This window comes from Canis lupus, chromosome 8, assembly GCF_048164855.1.
Source record: "Canis lupus baileyi chromosome 8, mCanLup2.hap1, whole genome shotgun sequence".
Taxonomy (NCBI): domain Eukaryota; kingdom Metazoa; phylum Chordata; class Mammalia; order Carnivora; family Canidae; genus Canis; species Canis lupus.
The window spans coordinates 17,796,067-17,822,892 of NC_132845.1; the positions used below are offsets into that span (position 1 = coordinate 17,796,067).

The 26,826-nt window shown below is 39.2% G+C and overlaps 1 long non-coding RNA gene across 2 annotated transcripts in view; it reads right to left on the reverse strand.

The window, feature by feature from the left end:
- LOC140637902 (uncharacterized) overlaps window positions 1–23,679 on the reverse strand; it is a 38,536-nt gene extending 14,857 nt beyond the window's left edge. The window contains exons 1-3 of one of the 2 annotated variants that reach the window (XR_012035001.1): window positions 23,545–23,679; window positions 21,942–22,067; window positions 13,890–13,931 (exon numbers count right to left, since the gene is read on the reverse strand). This is a non-coding gene — a long non-coding RNA (uncharacterized lncRNA). Of the gene's footprint in view, window positions 1–13,889; window positions 13,932–14,636; window positions 14,736–21,941; window positions 22,068–23,544 lie in introns of those variants that run through there. The other variant, XR_012035000.1, reaches the window with a different exon arrangement.
- Window positions 23,680–26,826: the final 3,147 nt, after the last annotated feature.

Here is a 26,826-nt window from a genome sequence, read left to right on the forward strand (position 1 = left end):
TCACCCACTCCATCTAACCCAGCGTTTGTAGCTACACAATAAACATTTTTTGAAATAATGAGTGATATAAATTTTGCCTGGAAAGGTGAAGATATAGGGAGAACAAGAAAACTCTCTTTAATATTTTGAAATTCTAACTTAAGAGAAACATGTGATAAAGCTTACAAAGATGGAAAAATGTGGACTATGTGATAGAAGAGTTGAAGGAGTGTTCCCAAAAGAGTATTGATGGCTCAATGTCACCTTGTTGATCTACATTTCGTAGCTCCAGAGAGCAGAAGAACAGAGGCAAAAGGTTGGGGTACAAGGAGGTAGATTACAGTTTTCTACGGAAAAACGTTCTACTAATGAAAGTTGCTGAAATAGAAGGGACTAGATTAAGAACTGGTAAGTGCCCCATCACCGAGTGGGTCCGACAAGGGGTTACGCAGGATTGTCAGAATGCTATACAAGAAATTCCTACACTGGGCCATTGGCAACTGAACCATGTGAGAAAAAATTACTTTGCATTTTAAAAGGGCTCATCAGAAGATTAAAAGGCTATAGTCTTAATATCCTTAGTGCCTGTTTGCAAAGCCCATCACATTAAGGGCTGGGAAATTAGACTGGGCAATATAGCACTTGGTTCAAACAGTCACAAAAAGCAAGAGAGATGACAACTTAAAAACTACCTTAGGTTATGATGAGGACTCCACTAACTGTGTGGCATCTGGTATTGGTATGTAGAGAGGTACAGTCCAGTCATCATGCACCACGACAGAAACTTCTCCTGGAGTCCTTGGCTCCATCATGGAAGTTGGAATTAGAACAGCTGTTCCATAGCTGGGCAAGTCCATAAAAAGGAATTTTTGCCAGTGGGCTTGCCAGAGAGTGTCATTGCTTCCGATGTAATAGCTCATGTAACAATTTCCAGATGCAAATTCATGTCCCCCAAGACAGTAACTTCTCTATGTCTACCTTGAATGAAGTGATCCAGTGGAATTGACCCCAGACCAGAATGAAAGGTACACTCATTCATGTCTTCCTTAGGGGCTGCCCTAAGTCCTTATACCTGGACACCTTGGGCTGAATCACCCATAAGAAAAATACTAAGACTAGCACTACCGGTACTCACTCATGGCAGACACCGTGAAGATGCTACATGAATGTCCTATATTTGATAAAAATCACTCTATAACAGTAAAAATATTTATTGCTGTCACATTAGTTAAGGTTATGTTATCTGGGCCTGAGAATCCTAAAGCTTGGACTTCTTTGTGTGTCTCTGTTCAAAGATCACAAGCTGTGGTATCTTTTGTGAGATATTTACGTACACAATTAAGACAAACTCTCTGAGAACTTAAAGTAAGATTTGAATGGTAGATTTAAATCACCCCTTCAGGGAATTTGTATACTTGTCTTCCTGTAAAAGTTATATTTTGTTCTGTTGTGAAAAAAAAAAAAATCCCCTTAGGATACAAGAAGAAAAAGAGAAAGGGAAGGAGGAAAGGAAGGCAGGCCGGCCAGCTAGACCTTTCTCTTTCCAGGCCTCATACTTGAGATCCAGGGTTTATGGACATATGACAATGTAGGATCCTTTGACTGGCCCTGCTCTTTTACGTTTGATACCATATCAGGGTCACCGATTGTACATTAAAATTAATATATCTGCTTATGATTCTTAATGGCTGTTATGCACTGTTGCTTCACCTCCGGGCCTGCTGACTAGAATCAAGGTAAAAAGACCAATCCCAAGTTTTCTATCCAGAGTCGACATAGAAACAAAACCGAAGGCTTAACACAAAAGGGAAGTAAACCTGTGAAAGGTCCATTCCCAAAATTAACAGAGAAAGCCTGAAAACCACCTACCCCGGGGCCCCATTTTGTCTTCAAGAAAAATCAGGATCTCACTTTCCACTCGGAAGTTTCCATCCCAGGCCACTGCGGCAGCACAACGTTTCAATTCCATTATTGAAGGAATGGTTTGAAATATTCCCCGGTTCCGTTTAACACATCCCCAAGCACATTTCCACGTGGGTAAGTGTGCTGCCAAGACAGCCAGCCCTGCTGCACACCAGGTGGGGCGGGGAGGCCAGCAGGGGAGGCCAGCAGGGGAGGCCAGCAGGGGAGGTTTGTTTGGCAACTTCCCCGAGGCTGTTGGGAGTTGAGACCAGGAGCCACTAAATGAGAAGTGCCTCTTGATGTTGGCAGTAAACTGAGCAGGACAGCAAAGGGCACAGCCCAGGGCCGGGGACAAAGGACAGAGTGGAGCCACCTGAAGCTGCTTCCGCTCAGCAGGGTCCCCCACCCAAGGGCTGCCCCTCGCCCCTCCCTGGCCTCCTGGATGGAGGCCAGAACCCAGATCAGGGAGCCACACAAGGCCCTGCCATCGCCTCCCCGGCCTACGTTTCATTGTTTCAGTAAACACGGTGAAAAATAAATGAGGTCGTGCTCCAGCTGTCCAAGGCCGCACAGCCTCACCTCTCTGGAGGAAGTTCTGACTGCGTGGTTCCACCTTCCCGCCACCTCCGTGGGCCACGAGTTGTCGTGATAAATTCAGGCCCATAGCCGCTCAGGCTTTACCGTTTCTCATTTAACTTCTTTTTTTTTTTTTTTTTCCTCACTTAACTTCTAAACATTAAGATAAACAGAAACCTCATCAGTAAACATTGTGACAGTTATCTTTTTAACTGTCATTTATATAAACTTTTGCACACCCCTTTCTAAGTCAAGCTCAGATGTATCGGTTGTTCAACTATAAACATATTTAGCAGAATTCTGTTATTTCTCCATATGTATATTCATTTGTGGGTGACTCACGTCATCCATCCTCATAAGCCCGAGAAGCTGTCTGTTGAGTCATTCACAGATTCAGGCGGTGATGCCGGTGGAGTGGGAAGCAGGTCAGCAAGGCGGGGGACGGGGCCCAAAGTCACGGTTCTGGGCTCATTGTACTCTGGCTTCGGGTCCAGGAAGTGGCACAGAGCTTCTCCTGAAATAAAATCATCCCTTTCCCTTCGCTTGTTTTGTACCACCTAATCCTCTGACTCTTTATTAAACATGATCTTTCCCATCTGCTCTGGTGAACGCTCAACACCTTGTGGACCAACTCTAGGCTGATAGGGTTTTGTGGGCAACATGATCTCGGTTTTATGCACACACTTAGGATTATCCCAAGGACAAAGAGGATGAACAATCCATTAACTATAATAAGCAACTAGGCATCTCCAGGTAGCTACAGCAGATATTTGATTTCAAAAGAAAAGGCTGAATTAAAACATGTCCCAAAACGTCTAACCTCCAACATCTAGAAAGAGCGTTTTCTGTTCTCCATGCTCTGGTGAGCGGTGCCACTAGAAATCACGGCTCAGTCTCACTCAATCAGACTCTCCAGCCCTTAAATCTTATTTTAAGATCTGACACTACAGCAAGAAAAAGATCCTCTTGAAAGCCCTCTTCCTGATGATCTGTGGGCAAAGCGTGCAGAATGTGCACGCACGCGCACACACACATGCACTCTTTTAAAGGAAAAATGCATTGTAATTGCTTTATGTAGGAAACTTGGTTCTTCAGTAACTTTATAATTACATGTATCCCGTTGCTTAAATTTATAAAACCTCAGTCATTACAATTTAGTCAAATATTCAGTTATCTGAGTCAATTTATATACCTAGCCAGTGTTGATTACAGACATTGGAAAATCATTGCTATTATTTACTCCAAAATTTACTGCAGTGCAAAGTAATCTACCAGGACCTCGTTTGCCCGCATTATTGTAAAAGTTTTTCCTTACTTGATTTTGATAAGAATTCCTTCTAAGTACTCATCTTTGTGCCGCTGTTTTATTGATGAGCTCAGCCTACTTCTTTGACTGACCTTTCAAACAAAGATACTTGCTTTTTCTGTTACTTCAAATCTTTATGATCTTGTAATAATAACGATTATGATGGCATCTGATCACACTGTATATACTAATGACAAGACATATCTGGCCACATGTCTTCACAGCTTACTGATCTCATTGATGAGAGCTGTCAGGCTGCCTCCTTGCAACTCGCATTTCAAGGTAATTAAAAACTAGCTTTTTTAGCAGCTTGAACTTTGTTTTGCAGTGAATTGGAAATATCTCATGCTGCAGAAATCGAGAATGTACCAGTCACCTGCTCGGCTTTATGCAACGGGAGGTGTGAAAACCAGGTACAGGAGTTAATCATGTACCCAGAGTGAGGGGCTTTCAAGCTCTTGCAGGTGTTTCTTTAGTCATTGTTTTCACTTTAAGGAAAGAATGCTAAAGTGCAGAGCTGAGTGTTATCTTCAGATTGCAGCATAGGACCTTACTTACCAGGTCCAAGCCAAGGTGATGCCAAGATGAAGAACGAGACAGGTAGGCATACATGAGCACAGGCTCCGCAGAAGAATGCACAAGCCAGCAGCACTGACCTCCGGGGACAGAAGAGGGGTGGGGTGGCAGGAAGAATGATCCTTCACTGTGTTCTCTTTTGTTCCATTTGAACATTTTACCTGATGTTCATATTGCCTTAAAAACAAACCAACCAAGCGCTGGCTAAATAGTCTTTGCCCCTCACCCTCACCACCCCCCCCCCCCCAGCACTGGGACAAGCCACACTCATCCCCAAGATCAGCACTAGCAAATGGTGCCAGGGCCACCACAGCTGTCTCCCAGAGGCCCAGCTCCTCCCTTCGTTTCCTCTCCACCTCCCACCTCAACCAGTGTCCTCAGACTCTCACCCGGCCAAAACGAGTATCAAAGAAAACACCTGATTAATGAATACAGATGAAGGATAGCAGTTGTGCTTTCAGACATGCACATTAAAAAACAACGACAGAGAGAAATCCATGGAAGTCTTCAGCGTTGAGAATGTCAGAAACAAATTTTCCTAGATTATACAATCGATCGGGGAAGATGCCTGTGGTGTGTTCTGGTTTGGAGGGAAGAGGAGTATGTAAGCAGGGAAGAGGAGGGCTGTGATCATTGTGATCATGAGCAGAAGATGGGGTCCTGTTCTGGAGGATGGCCCACAGGGCACTCAGCTGGGCCTGACCAAACACACCTCTGTGCAGAAGCTGGACAAACGGGGTCCTTGATCCCAGTCCCTCCAGATGCTGCTGGTGTCTCCAAGAGCCCTGAGCACAACGATATGCACAAAACCCTACCACTGGGTACCTTCAACGTGGTACAGCAATTCCACCTGCAGAACCATGGGCTAGTGGAAATATTTCTGCAGGGTTCTTTTTTTTTTAAGATTTTTATTTATTTATTCACTGGAGACACAGAGAGAGAGGCAGAGACATAGGTAGAGGGAGGAGAAGCAGGCTCCATGCAGGGAGTCTGATGTGGGACTCGATCCCAGGACCCCAGGATCATGACCTGAGCCAAAGGCAGACGCTCAATCACTGAGCCACCCAGGTGCTCTGCAGGGTTCTTTCAACTCTCTCCATGAGATTGCTCTAACCTTGCTTAGCTGCTTGCTTTTAGTCCGTTCTGCCTTTCAATGCCCTCTTTGAACCCAAATGTTCTCCTTCTAGTCACACAAGCATGCATTAGAACACAGTAAGACAAAAAATTGCCTGCTCGAGGATTAAATTTTTCACCTCTAGGCAGTTAGCAAGGCCAAACTCAATAATCTCCTATTTGCTGTTTCTTGCGGTAGAATTTCATGGCACCGGCCAGTGAAAATGCTGGTAAAAGGCTTGTGTTCTGACTCTGTGGCTACACTGCATGCCCAGGTTATTCTGCAGAGAAGTTGGCATGGGAATACCAGCTCCTATAGCTGAATATTCCATGCAAGATCTACTCTAAGACATCTGCTTTTGTCTCCATATGGGAAATTACTACATTGAGATTAAATATCATTGACCTTTTTTTCCAAAATGAAAACATCTTTATCGCTTTTGCTGGTTGTAAAATAATAAATACCTTACCTGCTTTACAAAACTCTAACACCAGAGAACAGGACAAAGTTGTGAATGAAAGTCCTCTTCATAATCTTCCCTGGCCGGATATCTACTGTTACCAGTTTGGTACATATTTTTAGAGAGATCTGTTATATACAATCATTAATGAACATGCTATGCTAGACTTCTGTTCCAAGGGACAAAATCTAATGCAAACTATCTTCAGCACAAAAGGTTTCACATAACCTAAAAACTCCAGCTAGCTTCAGGCATAGCTTAATCCAAGGACTAAAATGATATTACCAGGATACGCTTTCTATCTACCTCTCACTGTTGCCATTCTTCATGATGGTAGTATTCTTGGGGTCCATCTGGTGTCTACCAGCAGCTCCAAGATCAACTGTCCTAAGATTAAATTCTAGCAACAAAAGGCAGAGACTCTATTCCTACTATTTCTTACACAAGTCGTAGGATCTGTATGGATCAACGTGGCTCAAATGATCATCTCCAAACCAATCAATATGCCCAGGAAAATGAAATACTCTGATTGACCAAGCCTGAGTCTCACATGAGCCCCTGGAGCCAGTTGTGAAATCAACTACTTCCTAGTCACATGGACTAAGGACAGATGCCTCCCAGAAAATCATAGACTGTTGACAGAAGAGTGCTGTCAACAATGCTAAGAAACAACAACAACAAATGTAGCAAATATATTTGCTTCTTTCACCATCAGCATCAGGGCCAGCTAAAGGATTTGTGAGGTTCAGTTCATCTGAGGGGATCGTGTTCAAAAAGTAGTAAAAAAGTGACATTAAGTACTAAAATATAAATCCGTTTCTGTTCTTCTGCAGTCTTTCCATCAACTGATCATGGGGGGTTTTTGTTTTGTTTTGTTTTGCTTTTTGTTGTTTTTTTTTTACTGTGTGATATTCTAAGCAAAGAAAAATTAAAAATTAAAATTATTAGCATGGATATGACCATTCATATATTTTCTGTATCAGTTTCAAATGGAAATATACAGCTTTTAACTCATGTATGAATTACCAGAATTATACAACTTGCATTTTACAGCTCATACCTGTACATGTATAGGTGGAAGCTAACTCAACTGTATTAATTTCACCCCTGGATAGGTATACCTTCTACAACACTGTCTACCTTCAGCTTACCAGTAAGTTAGGGAAGACTTAGAGGAAATGTAATTATGTGTTTCTCTTCTCTCCCTTTACTTCTATGCCATCATTTCAGCACAAGTGGTTGGCAAATACACAGGTGTAAGACATTAAAACATGTATGAAAGGACATGATAGGGTTTCTTGTCATTCACCTTTCTTAGAATGCCATTATATCTTTCTGCACTCAAAGCAAGTTTTGGTTTCCATGGAACACAATGGTCTCTTGGAGCTGTTAGGGCCCCCACCTGCTCAGCTGGAGATGGAACTCCCTTACCTTGTACCCACTTGAGTCTCACTAAACTCCACATGTGGTGGCTTAACTGGAATTCTGTGCTCAGAAGCATTGAGAATGCTGTGTGCCAATGGGATGGGAAAGGAGGCCAGGTGCATTCACTGCATTTATCTTTTCTGCTCATACACAGGTTCCATTATCTTATCAAATTTCACTTATGAAACACAAATTCAAAAATAAAATTCTTGGGACACCTGGTTGGCTCAGTGGTTGAGCATCTGCCTTTGACTCAGGGCATGATCCCAGGGTCTGGGATCGAGTCTCCCATCAGGCTCCGCAGAGGGAGCCTGCTTCTCTCTCTACCTATGTCTCTGCCTCTCTCTGTCTTTCATGAATAAATAAATAAAATCTTTTTTAAAAAATAAGTAAAATAACATTCTTAAGAATGCCAAGACAGCAACAGCCACATACTAAATGAAGTTCAGGACCTTCTGAATACCAGACTTGTACAACTGCATGGGTCACAGACCCAGGAAGCTGACCTTAGGTCTCAATAAACAGAATGAAACTATTTAAATGACCAAAAGTGATTGAAAACTTCCACAAACAGACTGAGATATGGTTAAGCGAATCTGCTGCTCAGAAAGAAAAGGGAGGTTCCACAGAGAGCAGTGGTAACAGCTATGGGGAAAAAAATAGAAGCCATTCAAATATCTGCCCTGCAATTTATGACTACTCAATCAAACCCATTACACATGTAAAATTCATTCATTTTTAATGATTACGTAGTATCCCATTGTATGATTGCACCATAATTTATTTTAACAGTCCCATATTAACATTTAGGTTCTCTACAATTTTTCAATAAGACTTTTATGAATATTCTTGAAAATTCATCTGATTATTTCCTGAAGATAAATTTCTAGCAGTAGAATTGCTGAGTCAAACAAGACGCATGTTTTAAATTTTTATATACATTACCAGACTGCCTGTCAAAATGGGATACCAGTTTATACCAGTAGTAGTGTATAAGAAAGCCTGTTTCCCCAAACCCTACACAGGATATTACCATTTGTTTTCTTACTTGCCAGTCTGAATGACAGAAAATGGTATCATTGTACTTTTTTGAATCATGGCTGAGGATAGGCATCTTTTTAGGCTTACTGTTAGATTTCATTTTTAACATTTCTGAACATTCAAATTCTACGAGGCACCCCACCCCCATCTCATATTCAATGAGAGATGAAGGAAAATGAATGGACTGAAGCAGTATGCTATTATTTCCTACCAAAATGAGGGATGATAATAATAGACACCAGGGGTGTCTTGTGACTCAGTTGGTTAAGCATCTGACTCTTGGTTCAGCTCAGATCATGATCTCAGAGTCTTGAGATGGTGCACCCACCCCCTTTCCAGGGCTCTGTGCTCAGCAGGGCATCTGCTTAGGATTCTCTCTCACTCTCTCTCCCTCTGCCCCTCCCCTCCTGCTCTCTCTCTCTCTCTAAAATAAATAAATCTTAATAATAATAATAACAGCTACCATTTATTAAGTGTTTACTACACACCTCATGCACTTTATACACATCATCTCTTCAAATCCTCACAATTTCATTGAGTCCTAGAAATCAAGACAATGGTTACCTCCATTTTACAGAGGAGAAAACAGAGATTTGGAAGTTTTAAGTAACAGTTAAGTGGTAAAATAAGGTCTCTGTTGGAATGTGGTTCTGTCTGAAACCAAAGACCTTAAAATCCCCCCTAAAGCCCCGCTAAACAGCTAGATGCTCCGAAACTCCATCTAATGTTTCTGTTTTCATATTAATATGGCAACTGTTCTGCATCTGGTTGAATTAGAGCATAAAATAGTCCTTAACCACAGAATGGCATTGTCTAATACCTAGCAACTCCTGAGGATGTTAACCAAAAGGAAGAATGTTACCTAAACTCTATCTGTCTGGCCAGAAGCTGAAAGGCAACTAGGAAAGCTGAGTGTGCATCACTCATCTTGAAGCCTCGTAAAAGAAGGGAAATTGTATTTGCAAGTCCAATTTCTGAATGTTTGAGGAAGCCTCGCAGGAACACTGCAGTGAGGAGTTAAAATGAGGACCCTGAGAGGGGATGTGGATAATATAGTATGTGGGGCTCTCCACTGCAGGGTATGTAAATACTTTATACACTAATTCAATTACATTTTCAGATTATGCAGGAAGACTGATTTAAGCAACAGCCTGCACTGCTGTTCCATCACCCATGCATACATGCAGGAGAACAGAGTTAAGAGAGCTGGGTCGACCTTAACTCTGGATTTCTTGACTTTTATGGGCTTAAGTTGGAACTTTAATGTTTTATTAATGTCAAGTTTTTGGAGTTGGAATTCAAAATGTTTCAAGCAGAGATAAGATAGGTCTCAAAGACCTGGAAACTGTTCATACTGGCAGGTAGTAAAAAAAAAAAAAAAAAAAAAAAAAAAATCCACTATGTTAGACAAATTATCAACCACTCAAAGAAATCAGTGGGATTATATTTGCATAAATTATTAACCCTGCATAAACTGAAAATATTTAACCTGCCATTGTAAATGCATGGATGGTGTATATAACTATGAGCTTTGAAAGTCCTGTTCTAATGTATAACTAAATACATTCTTAAATGAATCATCTTCAGAGAAAGGGCAAAAAGAAACCATAAATAAAGAGATTTGCTCAAAGCACAAAAGAAATGAGTGAACCTTTGCAAATGCCTCAAAGAGTCAAAAAATTCTAGGTATCTTTCATATTATTTATATCTCATATTGATTTATGCAAGAAGTCCCCTCCAAAACCTTAAGGCCCAGCCTGATTCTATGTATGATTTTCTAGAAGGAAATTCAAAGATGACCCAAGGTTGCAATCTGTGGTAATAAAAACTTTCCTATCAGACTGGTTCTCTTCTTTTTCGAAAGGTTTGGCCTTTGGAAAAAAGTGAGATTTATGTAATATATTTTTGAGGGAAAAGGAAAGAGCTATATTGAGGGTTAATTTCAGGGAGTTTTTTTTTCATCTGAATAAATAAATATATTCGATCTCTATATTTTCCTTGAAAATATTATTTAATGACAGATTACCCTTTGAGAGACCAAGGATCAATGTGCTGCAAGCATTTTAATCAGATTGCTATCATTAATGAGCGTTGGCACTTCTCCTCAGTGTTACTTCTGTGTCTACTGTTGTTTCTATGACTTGCTTTACTTCTGTCCCAGTTCATTTGCAATACCCACAGGTTTTATTGGGGGGATTTTTATTTTTCTGGAAATGGAAGATTTGGAGTTACATGGTTTCATATTCATAAATGTCTTGACTATGAAGAATAAAGGGAAAAGAGATTTAAACTGGGCAAAAACACCACTTATAAAACACTCACGAATAATCATCTCAACTAAAACAATTGTTTGTGTGAAGACAAAAGGGGCCAAATTCTGTCCTTGGATGTGCACACACAGCTCCCATTAGCTTTTGAAAACAGCTACGTGAGTATAGCCAAGGACAGTATTTAGCCCAATTTGGTCTAATTTATCCAGACCACCGCAGCCATGAAAGATAAAGACAGATTATAAGACATTTTGCATGTCAGTGCAGTAGCAAGCTCGGGGTTTTTCCAGTCCTCAGGGATACCTTCATCAGGCCAAATGTCAGTGATCACATCTAAGAAGTTTTGAAAAGCACAGAGATCAAATTTACTTGCAATGCTGCTGGCCAGAGTTGGCAGCCCTATCTTAGAGAATGCCATTCTTTCTGTGTTGGGGACCAAACTCTCGCGATTTAAATTTACTAAAAAGAAACAGACTTAGTCATATGCAAATGAAATTAAATGCTAAGATAAAAATAAAAGGACATTGATTTTAAACAGTTTTTTTTAAGGTCAGTCAAGAGATATTGAATCAATATGTTTTAGAAAGTCTTAATGCCCTAGTTTACAAGATATATTCCAAGAAGAGTGTTTTCTTATAGTTTGCTAAATTAAGTTTCCCTTAGAAATGCTTATACCTCTATACATGGCAGTCTACACTGGCCATTTACTACACGATGGGGCTGAAATACTCTGAGCCAGTGCTTAGAAGGTTGGTCAAAGAAGTGTCGATTGCCCTGCCAAAGTGCTGCCTTTATGCAGCAGACATACCTTGACTATCAGATGGCCCATTCTCATTATACAATATTACACAATTATCCAACAATGGGACTACCAGCCCCCTCTTTCTTCTTTCCCTGACATTTTATATGGAAAAAAAATAGTTTGGCAATCTATTTGATACATCCATGTTGAAATCAAACTGCCAAATGCACTCTGTTTATTACAGCTAATGGGTACCCAGACATATTTGCTTTCATGGTGGCCACTTATTTGACACCTCTTGATTCTTGGGCACCTTTACAATGCTTTTTGTCTGAGAGCCTGATCCAGGCCTTTTACATGAGTTAAATTCCTATTGACTGTCAATAGAATGTTGGAAGGAGTGCAAGATGTATCACTCAGGCCATCTCAGAACTTTTCAGGGCATTGTAAATACGGATTAAGGAGACAATACCTGGCATGTTCTTACCTCTGTGGCTTAGGAACAATGTTCTGCATATTTTTGCCAATTTCTTAATCTGTGTTTCAAAGCTAATAATAAATGTACCAAAGTGTTTCAAACTTTGGGGGAGAGTTTGAGAAGTATGTAGAAATGCTATTTTTTTTGCAAAATCAGTCATAATAGCAATGATAGTTTCCATTTATGAAGCACAGATCATGGGCCAATTAAGATACTAGATATTTGACACATGATTTCATACGTGTAGCATTCTAGAAAACAGGGTTTTCCTGTTTCAGTTGTAAAATTTTTTTCTAAAAAGTGAGGGTTCAAAGAGGGTAAGAAACTTGCCCAAATTCATACAGCAAATGATTCGAGACAGAAGTGGCAGGTTGTTCTTCCTGCATGAAAACTGGACTCGGTTTGTGCTGGTCAGATCCTGGGGTAATATGGATCCAGGGTGAAATCCTCATCAAGAAGCACACTATGCTTTACTCCTATGCCTGCCCTTTTCTACAGTCATCAGAAAGATTCCTCGTTTCAGAAATACAAATTTATCTGCTGCCTTTTCTCAGTATCTTCATGGCTACACATGTTTTCTGCTCCTTATAACAACAATAGGTGTTGTGGATTTCTCTGTTTTTGCTTTTGTTTTTCGAAAAAACAAAGAAGAAATGGAGAAACACTCACTACAAGTTTATATCCACAAATAAAGCTGAATTGAATTCATAATAAATGACCTCTCAAGCATTGTTTTCATTTGCTAGTGCTGTACCTAATGACTGACAATTTCCTCATCTTTATTCTCAAACAAGCTCAATGGCATTGGTGTTCTTTACTCTGTAGCAAAGAAAGACAAAGTCAGGAATTTGCTTTATTTGACTGTCAAACTGATTTTTCAAGATTGGCAATTTGTGTTCACACTTTGATATTGTTTGGGAACTCATCACGGGCCTCAGTTACACCAAACAGGTGATAACACAAAAGCAAAGAACTATTAACTGTTTATCATGTCACCAGCTATGTTCCCAATATGCCATACAACCAACTGGATCTTTGCCAGCTGAATATTTAAAGTCATCCCTGAAACTTTCTCCTTAGGCTATTGTTTGTGATTTCTCCCTTTCTTAACGCCAAACCTTTTGAAAAATGAAAAGTCACTAGTGTTTAATCAGAATAATTTTCCAGCCCTATCTACCCCTAGTCCTATATCCCTGATGAGTCAAACTGGTAAAGGCTAATTCTTTGGAATCTCTCCTTGAGCCCTCAAAATTCAAGGCTGCTCTTCAAGAAGAAAGGAAGATTGGTATGGGAAGCTCTCTGAGTACAATGATCCATGAGAAGAGATGACCACTCCCTGTCTCTCTTTTTTTTTTTTGTCACTTTACTCCTTTGATCATTAAAGTATAAAGCAACAAGAAGTCCTGAGAAGAAAGGAACTTGGCATGCCTTTTACACCACTCTATTCTTGATGCATAGAATAGTGCCTGAGAACCTGGTAGATGATCATTAAATACTTAGCTGAATAAGTGAAAAGGCATTCTGAATATTAGGGTTATCAGGGAATTTTGATTATCCAAAAAGTCATGATTCTTTATCCCTCATGAAAACAAAATCATGTAATTAGTATGATTACAGCAGGCTCATACTGCCTGTCTCCTTTCCCCTTCCCCATAACTAAAAATCTCCTCCAAATGTTTCAGGTCACAAAACCTGATTTTCTTCATGATTGGGACATTCCTATCTAGGCATGCTCCTACCGAAGATCTGATCCTTGCCCCTTTTAACACAGTAGTTTCAGACGGAAGGGTGGAAAGATTAAACAAGTAAATTTAAAATATCAGTAGGTAACAAATTTTATGTATTAAAAGAGATGGGACATCTCTTACCCAGAAAAAACCATGCCCAACACTACTGATTAGTTTACATAAAACTGTATAGTGGTTTCTATTTATAATTTTTTCCAGTTTAAGATAAGCATGTAGAGGGAGACAAGATGGCAGAACAGTGGTCATCATTTCATCTGGTTCCCCAAACTTACCTAGATAACTTTCACACCATCCTGAACACCTCTGAATTCAACCTGAGATGTAAAGAGAAACCGTTAGAAAGCTACAGAGAGAAAAGTGATCACTTCTTACAAGGTCATGGTTGATATTTTTGACTCTGCTCACTCATACAGCCATTCTGCACTGGAAAAAATGACTAGATGGAAGAATTCACCATAGAAGAAAGAACCAGAAGTAATACACTCTGCCACAGATCTATGGATATGGATTTAAGTAGCATATCAGAGATACAATTCAAGGGTACAATTATAAAATTACTGGTGGCTCTTGAAAAAAGCATAGAGACCTCTAGAGATTCTCTTACTACAGAATAGAGATCTAATCAGGCTAAAATTAAAAATACTTTAACTGGGATGCAGTCTAAACTGGATACTCTACCTGCTAGGGTTAATTAGGTAGAAAAGAGAGTGAGTGACATAGAAGACAAGTTGAAGGAAAGGAAGGAAGCTAAGGAAAAAAAGAGAAAAACAATTAAGAACCCACAAGGAGAGGCTTTGGGAAATAAATGATAGTTTGAGAAGGAATCATATTCATCTTATTGGAATTCCAGAAGATGTGGAGAAAGAGAGATTGGACCACAAAGTCTATTTGAACAAATCATAGCTGAGAACTTCCTTAATCTGGGGAAGGAAAAGGCATTCACATCTAAGAGATAGAATGGACCCTCCCCAAACCAGCAAAAACCGATCAACACCCCAACATGTAATAGTGAAGCTTACAAATTTCAGAGATAAAGAGAAAATCCTAAAAGCAGCTTGAGACAAGAGATTCCTAACTTCTATGGGGAGAAATAAAATAAGGATGTAGTAGAGAGAATTTCTAAAATGACCACCCAAAGATGCCCCACCCTAGTCCTTAGAGTGTGTTTATGATGAAACACCACACCCATGAATATGTTACAGTGCATGTCAAAGGGGAATCTGTAGATGTAATTCAGGTTACTAAGCAGATGTACTTAAAATAGGAAGATTATTCTGAATTATCCAGGCAGCCCCAATATAATCAGATGAGTCCTAAGAAGCTGAGAGCAAGATTAGAAGGGTAATTCAGAGAAATCCAAAGTCCACAAAGGACTTAACTGGGTAGGAAAACAACCTAAGTGTTCATCAACAGATACTGAAATGAAGAAAATGCGGTACAAATATACAAAGGACTATTAAAACAAAGACAGAAATCTTTTCATTTGTGACAACATGATGAACCTGGAGAGCTTTATGCTATGTGAAATAAACCAGCCTGAGGAAGACAAGCACTGCATGGTATCACTTATATGTGGAATCTTAAGAGAGAGAAGAAGGAAAGAAGGAAAGAAAGAAAGAAACAAAGAAAGAAAGAAAGAAAGAAAGAAAGAAAGGAAGGAAGGAAAGAAGGAAGGAAGGAAGGAAGGAAGGAAGGAAGGAAGGAAGGGAGGAAGGGAGGGAGGGAGGAAGAAAGGAAGAAAAAAGAAAAGAAAAGAAAAGAAAGAAAAGAAAAAAGAAAAGAAAAGAAAAGTGTAACTCCTAGAAACCCAGAGTAGAAAAGTAGTTGTCGGGGGGCGGGGCTAGGGGTGGGGGTAGGGGCAGTAATAGGATAAATAGGGAAAGGCTGATGAAAGGTTCTAAACTTTCAGTTATAAAATGAAAAGGTGTAAGTATCTAATGTATAACACGGTGACTATAGCTGATAACACTGTATTGTATAATTGAAAGTTGCTAAGAGACTAGAACTTAAATGTTCACACCAAAAAAAAAAAAAAAAGTGATGTGATGGATGTGTTAATTTACTCAATGGGAAGAGTTCCTTCACAATACATATATATTTATTTATATATAACGTATACAAATATAAGAGTGTGTAGACATAAAACATACAAAAATATAAAATATATTAGAAATAAAAATATAGAGAATATTAAAAACATATTGAAATATATTAAAATATTAAAATAGATATATCAAATATATTTATATGTATATAAAATCATCATGTTGTAAATATCTTACCATTTTATTTGTCAACTACACCTCAATAAAGCTGGGGGTGGGGGGAAAGAAGGACCTGATTTAACATTGCTGTTTGAAGATGTAAGAGCCATATGAAAAGGGAAGGAGGGTGGCCTTCAACAGCCATAGGAGCATTCCTGGCTGACAGCCAGCAAGGAACCCAAGACCTCAGCTCCACAGATGCAAGGACCTAAAGTTGGCCAACAACCTAAAGAGCTTGGAAGTGAATTTTTTCCAGAGCTTTCACATAGAAGTCCAACTCAGCCAACACCTCGATTTCAGTTTTGTAATACCCATAGCATAAAACTCAGTTAAGCCTACCTGGACTTCTAATCTCTGTGTTTGTGGCAATTTTTACTTCAGCGATAGAAAGCAAGTAAAAGGACAATAGGATATTTGCCTTCACATTATTAAAAATAAACATTTCTAAAGAGTTTCAATGGAAGAGAAAAGTTTGATTTGCAACTTTTTAAACTTAAAATAAATGAAGCAGTCTCCTCCGTGGAGACGTGCAGGAGGGTGGCGGGGTAGGGCTGATAACCTGGGGAGAAGTGTACACTAAAATTAACAGTGAGCATTACCCAGGGAAGTGGAGTCACTCAAGTCGGATGGCACTTATGTTTTACCTGCTAGCCACAAGGTATCATGCTGTGCAAAGGGGATTGAAATTAATCAGACAGAATCCTAGTAAAAGATCTGGTAAGTAATAGAAAAATAAAATTAAAAGTGAAAAATGCTATAGTTTCTATAGGTTAAAGTGCCATGGTGAGATAGCAAGGAACTGAAGATAATTACAGAGGATAATTCGATCAGCTGCCAAGCCTTTTCCATTATTCTCCTTAATACCATTAAAATCCATCACATCTTTTTACCTTTTGCTGTCCGCATTACTGCTGGCCTGTATGAGGCCATGACCATCTGGGCTAGATTTCCATCACAGCCTGTCAACCAGCCTCCTGTCATCCCTCCACTACCCCTTGACTCATTATTTATTCAGCAACCTGAGTGATACTTCTAAAATATGACTCAGATCATGTCACTCTTCTGTGTACTAATTTTCAATAGCCTCTCACTGTCTTTACATAATTTCCAAACTCTTTCAAATGGCTCTCATGGCGCTCTATGACCTGGCCCCTGCTCTGTCCAGGGAAGAGCTCTATTTCTTACAACACACTCGCCAAACTTTCCACTTCAATCACACCAAACAGATTGAAGTTATCTGAACATTCATGTTTTCTCTCTTTTGGACTTTGGGCCTCTTATCCTTGGCCCCATCCTACCTAGGTAGCTCCTAGTCAAACCTCAGTTCAGAAATAAGTGAAGTCCCAGGTTCAGGCCCAGGAATGAGTAATCTTCCATGCACAGACTTTATTTACTGATTGTACTTGCCTATTTGCTTGTCTTTCTTCTCCTTACATTGTAATATCTTTGGGGGCAGAGACCACATATTATGCCCCTTTGTGTCTCAAAGATTAGAGCAGTATGGGATGTCTCAGTGGCTCAGTCAGTTAAGTGTCCTCCTTCGGCTCAGGTCATGATCCCAGGGTCCTGAGATTAAGCCCTACATTGGGCTCCCTGCTTGGCAGGGAATCTACTTCTCCCTCTGCCTCTTCCCCTTGTTTGTTCTCTCTCTCTCTCTCTCTCTCTCTCTCAAATAAATAAATAAAATCTTTAAAATAAAAAAAAAAACCAAGAGCAGTAGGCATTCAGTAAATATATGTATACTGATAGGTGTTCTGGAAGCATCAAAAAGTCAAAAGGGTCAACAGTGTTGAAAACTGAGAAAATGTTGAGGCACCTGGCTGGCTCAGTCAGAAGAACATGCAACTCTTGATCTTAGGCTCTTTGAGCCCCATGCTGGGTATAGACATTACCTTCTTTTAAAAAAGCTGAAAAAATGTGGAAAATTGGAAATGGGGCCTTGGATCTACAGGAAGTCATCAGTAACCCTAGCAAGACTAGGTGGTTCAATGGAATAAGAAGAGAGTGGGAGCTAAGGAAGTAGAAACAGTTTTCAAAGTATTTCAGAGTTCAGGACAATGTCTGAGACCCCCTTTTTTTGGTAGAAAAGGCCAAACTTTAGCCCATCAGGTATGATTAGGATCCAGGATAAATGAGGAGGTACACAGAAGCAACAATCAGGGAAACAGGCAAGACTAAAAATTGAGGATCCAGAAACAGGTCTCTAAAATGGGGTTGAAAACAAGGAAATAGCAGGAATGATGGGCTGGGAGAGGAGAATGAGGCAAGATGGGCAAGAACTCCTAGGTGATTACCAGAGGCAGGTGTGGGCTTTTCTCCTAATGCCCACTGCCCAGTGAACAGGGAGGAGGGTTGTAGGTGGAAAAGAGAGTTGGCTGGACACAGAGGGCCAAGTGTAGATAAGACAAGAAGGGAGCTGGGGGAGGTTAAGGTAGTAGTAGAATGTGATCATGTCTGGAGGCCAAAGAGAGGGAATCTGGGAAGAAGGAAAGAAAGAACTTGACATGTAGAAGAGAGGCCAGAGGAGATGGAAGCCAATGCACCCCAAAGGTTGACATTGGAATGAAGGTAAAACCCTCTTCCTTCAAGACTGAGGGAGAGACAGGTTAAAGTCTGTGTCCTTCCGTAGGTGAGTCTGTAGGTGGAAGCAAGGAATGTCCAAGGAGACTGCTCAGAAACTGCTATAGTCCCTGTGAATCATGAAGCCAGGCTAAAGCTGAGAATGAGAAGAATGACACAAGTTTAAAGGTTAGGAAGAGCTGCCTCACAAGGAATTTGAGGAAGCCAACCAGGGACAAGTAAGAAGATTGCCAGGTTGCACTGAGAACCCAGCTGAAGATTAGATCATTAAAGAATGATATTTTTCTGAATTTTAATTTCCATACACATGCAGGAAATATTGTCCTGCTTGTGTATGTTGCCCCTTCCACAAGAGAAAGAAACTGAGTTTGAAAGCAAGCAAGCCTGATGGAATTACTTTTTATTTATTTCTGTATTAAAACAGTTTTATAGGTATCTGTGGTTAATTTCCAAATATTGGAAAATGGAGCATTTTTGTAAATCACAACCATATGTATTTTCCGCTTGTGTGTGTGCTTCTACCTTTTCACATTTGGTTAAAAAAAAAAAAAGAATTACAGGTGGGGGGGGGGAACATCAGCCAACAGGGTTTTGTGGATCACACAGCCCCATGCAATTAAGGCGCCATTGTTAATTTTCAAATTGTCATAATCCATTTGAGAATTTAAGACAATCCAAAAAACAATTATGACTGAATGAAAAGTGAATTGGGCAATCAACTGAGATGAAATTCAGCCCAGAGAAACAAAACGTTGAGAAAAAAAACCTCGAATAAGGGAAGAATGAAAGGCATATGGAAGTGACTGATTATGTAGGGATGGTCTTTAAAGACCAAGGTTACTTGACAAGAAGGTGGTAGGGGTTTGTTTTACACTGAACGAGACTTAGTTATTTTGCTAAGTGCAGCAAATCTGGCTTTTTCATGCTTAAGTTGCATAATAAATATGTTGAAGCCTGCCCAGATGCACATGGATCTAGCTATATGTTGTTTACCTCAGACTCTTGTACAACAATAACTAAACAAAGCCAGTCCCCACAGACATTATGGAGCAGTTTGCGGCAAATCAGAATTTCAATTTCTTATTCTGATGCCATGAAGGGATTAATTTGTGGTGAATGTAAATGAATTATTTTACCCTAAGTCAGCAAGTTCAAATTATCACATCTTGTATCTTTTTGTTTTTGAATTTGAAATAAATGTAGGTAGCAGGATCACCTTCATCAACAAACCACTTGAAGACAGCCTGGAAATACTGTCTGGATGACTAGAGTAATGTGTGCTGAATGAATTTTTTTTTTAAGTGTTGATCTCTACAGTCTTACATTCCACCCAAGTAAATAGGCCCATGTGGAAGAGTCAAATATTGCATTATGGCTCCTGCCATTTTAAATTCTTGCTAAACCTTTATTCCCCACCAAGCCATTTCCTACTATTCCAATCTTTAGTCTATGCCTTTTTTAAAGGCATTAGCCAAGATTCGTCTCCAGTCTGATGCTTTCCTTGGCAAATCACATCCCATCATGATCTTTCTCAAGGTTTGAATTCCCTCTGAACTCATTCATTCATTCACTCACTCATTCATGCATCATTGTGCATTTACCATATGAGACCCGGATAGCATCAGGTTCAGTGTTCTCTGTGCAATCAAAGTGCATATATTCTATGCTTCCTTGGGGCCCTGGACCTATGCTAGGCACCATAAAGTTTATAGAAAGAAGAATATGTAATTATCTATTTCTTTCAAAAAGATTTAAAGCAACTGGCTGTTTAAAACAAATTACAGTACAGTAATAGTCCACAAAATAAAAGAAAAAAATCAAGTAATAAAGAGACAAAGAAAATTATATTAAAACTTTCCCTTGAGTTTCCAGCAGCTAAAAAAGGGAAATTAAATGGATCATAAAGCTCTCATTCTCTAATAAAAGAAATGCTACTACTAAAAAAAGATTCTGAGTTGAGCCAGGATGACAAAAACATAGCAGTATTGGTTCTATTACACAACCTCAGAATCCCTCTTTACACAGCATTCCAATGAGGAGCTACTAATTTAGCAGAGCCACCACTCAAAATAAATTCTTCTCCCCATTCTTTATATAAATGATACTCTTTTGCCTCAAGAAATTTGCCATTTAGAAAAATAATAATAAAGCACAGATACTGGTAAAAAAAAATTAAAGCACATTTTAGAACTAAACTGTGTGGTGCTAAGTCTTAATATTTCTTTGTACCCCTCGTAGCACCAAATGTAGTCCTTCCCCAGAGTGAAGGTATGAACACCCTTTGCCTGATTGACTTATTAATGTAGCATGAATCCAGAGGAGGAAGACCCTGGTGGGAAAAATCTGCATTGAAGACCAAGAACTGAAGCCAAACCTTGAAAGAGGAGTGTTTGTTGAATGAGCACACTAAGATTTTGAGTCAGTTAACCTTTTGAATAGATTTTCTTTAAAATCATAAGTAAACTTATTGAATCTCTACTCTTGCTTAGTGACTTTTCCACTGAAGGTGCATTTTCCAATAATCCTCTGTTCATCTCATACTGACACCCCACATTCTTCTCCTTTCAGCCTTTAATACATCAAAAATTCATGGTTAACAATTCAATTCTCTAGCCTCTATTAACCACCAACTCAAAAAGTTAAATGGGCACTTCATTGATATCCTCAACTTTATCTTCCTGAGATCCAAACACGTTCTATGTCACCTAAGGAAGGAGACGTTCCTTGTAAGGTTAAGTACTCTAGGGGCAGAGCCCCTGAGTGGCTCAGTTGGTTAAGTGTCTGACTCTTGATTTCAGTTCAGATTTTGATCTCAGGGACATGAGTTCAAGCCCTACACTAGGCTGTATGGTGGGTATGGGGCCTACTTTAAAAAAAAAAAAAAAAAAGGAGCTCGAGGAGCAAGAAAACCATTTTAATTGTATCAGTAACCCACTCAACAGCACCTACTAGATTTGTCTACAAAATCATCCTTCCAGTTTTCATCAAAAAAAGGAACTCATTCTCATTTCCTCCTGTTGCTTGTAGTTAGAGTTTGCAATATGCAAAAGCCTATATGCTGTGGACCCCCTCAAATCAGTAGTACTCAAAATTGTGTGCAAAATATGAATAAAATATTGATTTCATTAAAAATGTTAAGGACTACTTAATTCAAAAACATTTTATATGTTTGCATATTTATTTCTGAATTTGCATATTTGTTTGCATATAACTTGTAAAGATGAATGTTAATTATACTTTAAAATCATTTATAAATTGTAACTAAGAATGTTGTATGAATTTTTAAAACTGCCAAATTCTCAAGTACCACTAATTATAAAGTGTCATGTAAAGTACACTGGAGCAGACCTCATATTGAAAAAATATTGAGATCTTGACAAATAGAAAAGCAGAATTATTAACTGTGCTCGCTGATTAAATGATACCTGAGGCAAGTGAAACGTAAGTGACACTCTGTGCTTTTCCAAAGCATCCACTTACCTTCACTGAATTATGATGAGAAACCCATGCTCCGAACCAGACAAATATTTTACCTGGAGCCTCCATATCATCCCACATTTAAATGTGAGCTTCTGAGAGCTGTTCCACAGTCTAGCTGCACACCTTCTAAAAATGACAAAGAAAGTTAAGTAAATAAGAATCACGATAAGCGGTAAGGCTACTCTGCAGCACCCTGTGTCAAATGAGGTGGGCTGAGAAGATCTGACTGTGCACTAATTGGATTTGTAAAATGTTTCAGAGTCATTTAAAAAACATTTACACAAGGTCAGCTCTGAACTGGTTTCCGAAAAGAACCATAGAGAAGAATGAAATGTCCAAGTAATTACACTGGACATGTAGATCTCACACTCTCTCTATTAAATTGGGCATGAAATTGGACTTTTTAAAAGTACAGGAGGTCTTGCACAATTTTCTACATTTTTGATAAAATGTTTAATTATCCTGAGCACAGATATGCCATAGATGGGAGCTGCTGCTCATGTATTGTTTTTCCTAAATTAGCAACTACTGTAAGTCAATTTCTTTTGAAAAAGTTTTAAAGAGTTGCAGCTTATTGAAAACTGACTGGGTTTCAGAATATTACGTCACCTAGAGTCCTGCCAACAGAAAGGGACATTGTTACCAGTCTGGCCTCCTCTACCACCACCCGGCCCCTGTCTCTATTAGTCTAGGGTTGATTTGTAAACGACTTACTACAGGAAATAATTATGCTAAATTATTCCACGTTGTTATATTATCAGTATCCTATCTGAATCCATACTAATATAATTAGAGATAAAGTCGACACTGAAATAACAAGTAGCTCTTAAAGTTCCATGCATGTTAAGTAGCATTTACTGTGCTGGAAGAACAGAACTTAGATCTCGAAAATAATTTGATATTAAAAGACAAAAGTAAACAAATTAGATTGTAAGTTTGTTTTTTTCCCCTGGGTATTAATCAGCCCTAGTAAACCTTGTATTGTACTCTTCAAATCTGTGTTAATCAGAATTTAGGTTTTGAAAAGCAAAAGGAAAAAAATTGTCTCCCTCTGGTGGGGAATAGAACAAGTTTTTCTTTCTTTCCTTTTTTTTTTTTTTTTTTTTGGTAATTTTTTTCCCCTGTAGTCAATGTCAGATAAGTTTCATGATGCTCTAAAAGAATACTCTTGAAAAACAAGATTTCATCATCTTTTGAACAGGGCCAAGCATCAGAAAATCCAAATTCAAAAATGATCTTTACTTCTTTCACTTTTTTTTTCTGAAGAAAATAAAAGAATAAAAGAAGGAAAATATAAAACCAGCAGCAAGAAGCAGAAAGGCTTTGTATTTACATGAAATACTCAGCTTCTAATTGGATCGGGGTGCAAAAGTTCACTGTAGAATCTGTAGTTTTGAAATAATGCTGCTAAATAAGTAGTTTCATAAAAGGAAACTCCTAGAAGTCCCCTTTCTCCCTCACCAGATCATCTAAAGAGTTCACTGGCCTTTTTCCTGTCTTTATGATCCTGAAACACTTTCCCATTACATCACCTGTGATTTTGTTCAGATGTTAGTCTCTTCAGTAAGACTAGTAAAGTCTACCCCCCGGGGTAGAGACTAACCTTCTATATCTCCAGGTCACCAATGTTCAGCGTGGTATTTCACACAAAGTAAAACTTATGTTGTACAGGGCAGTGTCCAAAGCCTCAGACATAAACCATGGGCAAGATCCACCTGGTTCCTGCCTTGATGAAACTACAATCTAATGGAAAATAACGGATTAATCAAAAGTACATTTTACCATAGAACCCATACATTAAATAGGAGACACCAGCCACAAAAGCCTACGCAATTCATATTGCAGTTGAAATGAATTAAAATTCCCCTTTATGTAGATTCATGCCTAAAAGCTCTATATTGTTATTCTTATTGTAATGTGTAGAGAGAATTTTGAGCTACAAAAGTTTGTAGGCCTGGATCGATGCCTTCAACAAACATTTATTAAATGCCTACTATGTGTCAGGCACTGTGCCAAGCCATGGAAACACATTCTGGTCAGGAAAGCCAGATTATAAATAAGTAAAAACAAACAAGCAAACAAAACAAAAACAACTTAAGTTGAAGATAACTTGTCATTTGTGCTATGAGGGGAAAAAAATAAGGCAACAGAAGAAGGGTATAGTGATCAGGGTTCAAGCAGGAAATTGATTTTATACTCGATGGAGTAACTGAGGAGAGTTTAATAAAGGTACTGTTTAAACGGTGTGTGCAAGGGCACCTGGGTGGCTCAGTCCATTAAGCGTCAGATTCCTGATTTCAGCTCAGGTCATGATCTCAGGGTCATGGGATCAAGTCCTGCGTCAGGCTCCATGCTCAGCACCAAGTTTGCATGTCCCTCTCCTTCTCTCTCTCAAATACATACATACATACATACATACATACATACATACATACATACTTTAAAAAACAAGCAGACAGTGTGGGCAAAATGAAGATAAGCCAACACAGAACAGTGAAGTACCTTGGGACTAAAAAAAAAAAAAAAAAAATGGCTCCTTAAGCCAAGACCACCCCTAGATTTGAATGGACAAAGGAAAGGAGCAGTTAACCAAACCTGAAGAGAAAGTTCCACCTGAAGGAGGGTCTCCCAATAGGAACTGTGGCTTTTAGTAGTGAACAAGCCACCAAAGGCTTACAGTCATATTGCCAGGCCACCATGATAATAATAAATGCACTGACCTCAATTTCCTCCTTACTGCTAACACCCTGCCAAGTATCCCACTGGCTATACCCAACGAGAAGCCAGAGGGCAATGGAACTATTGATACTGTCTTTATAGGTCAACTCACTGGGGCAGGTAGAAAACAGTTCTAGAGGAGAAAACTGAAAACATGTCTATAGAGAGTCATTAGGTCACCCAATGTTGGAAGAGGTGACATTTGGAGCTAAAACCAGGATACATTTGGGTGGGGTTCTTTTGTTTGTTTTTTTAATGGAGACCAGTGCCAAACAGAGGTTTTGAGGCAAGAAAAATATTGGTTGTCTAACTCTAGAACTAACTAGATAAGTGATCTTGTACCAGTCACTTCATATTTGGGACCACGTCAGTAAAATGGACAGGCTGGACTATGATGATCTCTAAACTTCCTTTCCACCTGACCTATTTGAGGATCTCTGAATTTCCTGATTCCACTTCCTCTTATTATCTCTATCATGATGCTTCAATGGCATGAGCGTAAATTCAATGTTTATAAATTAGGACCTACTCAGATTTTCTAAGAGTTGACAGTCTCAGGGTGAGGGGAAAAGAAAATTATAAGAACTGCCTATACTGGTCTTACTCATAGGGTTTGGAGTACAATCTCTGGCTCATGTATGAGAGTCAATTAGGAGACCTGGCTCACATCACAACCAAAGTTGACACCTTCATGGAAAATGTTTTAATTAAAATTATCCTGAGTACAAGTTTTACTCCCTTTGAATAATTAAATAGTTTTTCCATTTTTAGTCAAAAGTCTTTCTAATCTGTATTTTTTTAAATATACATTTTTTTTTTATTTGAGAGAGAATATGTGTGTGAGCAGGGGGAGGAGCAGAGAGAAAGAAGGACAAGCCGACTCCACACTCATTGATGAGCCTATTGCGGGGCTTGATCTCATGACCCTGAGAGCATGACCTGAGCTGAAATCAAGAGTAAGACGCTCAACTGACTGAGCCACTCAGGTGCCCCATAAATCATATTTTAAAGTTAGTGAAAGAAAATTCAAATAACATGGGTCTTTTTCTTATAACTAGAATTTTACTGTGACAGGCAAAAGTGAAGTGCGTTCCATTAAATTATTATTCTCGTCTCAACTGACTCCTTGGCTGCGAATGAGTTCATACCCCAGTATGTGGGCTGACCTGTATGACTAGATCACCTGACTACATCACATCAATTAGCATGATATTTACATACCAACTGACTGAAAACTGGAAGACTTCTTTTTTAATTTTTTCCTATTTTCAAGGAACCTATACCTGGAGTTCTACGTAGTATGTCAGAATTCAGCAGTAGAAACGTAGACATTTGTCAGCTCAAACTTTACGCATTCATTCACTTATTCATTCAGCGTTGACTTACTAAATGCCAGGCACCAATGTTTATGTGTTTAATGGTAAAGAAGAGCCAGTCACTTCCTGTCTTACTGGAGCTAATTCATCTAGTGGGAACTGCCACCACCAGGTGTCACTAACTCCACCCCTTACCATTCACAGCTTTGGTGACCATGAGAACATCTTTCTAACACTGAAAAGCTTCGTATTCACTCATATTCATTCAAAAATAGATATATTTTATATTTTAATTGAAAAAATAATGGCACCTGGGTGGCTCATTCAGTTAACTGCCTGACTCTTGATTTCAGCTCTGGTCATGATCTCAGGGTGGCAAGATTGGGTCCTGTCTTGGGGTCTACACTTGGCAGGGAGTCTGCTTAAGATTTTCTCCCTCTCCCACTGTCCCTTCCCCCACCCCTGCCCTCTCTCTCTCTCTCTCTCTCTCTTTCAAAACATATTGAAAAATTAGGATGCCTGGGTGGTTCAGTGGTCAAATGTCTGCCTTTGGCTCAGGTCATGACCCCGGGATCCTGGGATCAAGTCCCATACCAGACTCCACAGGGAGCCTGCTTCTCCCTCTGCCTGTGTCTCTGCCTCTCTTTCTGTGTCTCTCATGAGTAAATAAATAAAATCTTTAAGAAAAGTAAAAAAAAAAAAAATTGAAAAAATGTGTATTGACACAGGTTACTATGAATTCAGTAATTCCTTCAATAAATTTGTATTTAGTCATCATAATAGTTTCTACATACTTCTGTGGGTTTTTTGTTTTGTTTTGTTTTAATAATAAATTTATTTTTTATCGGTGT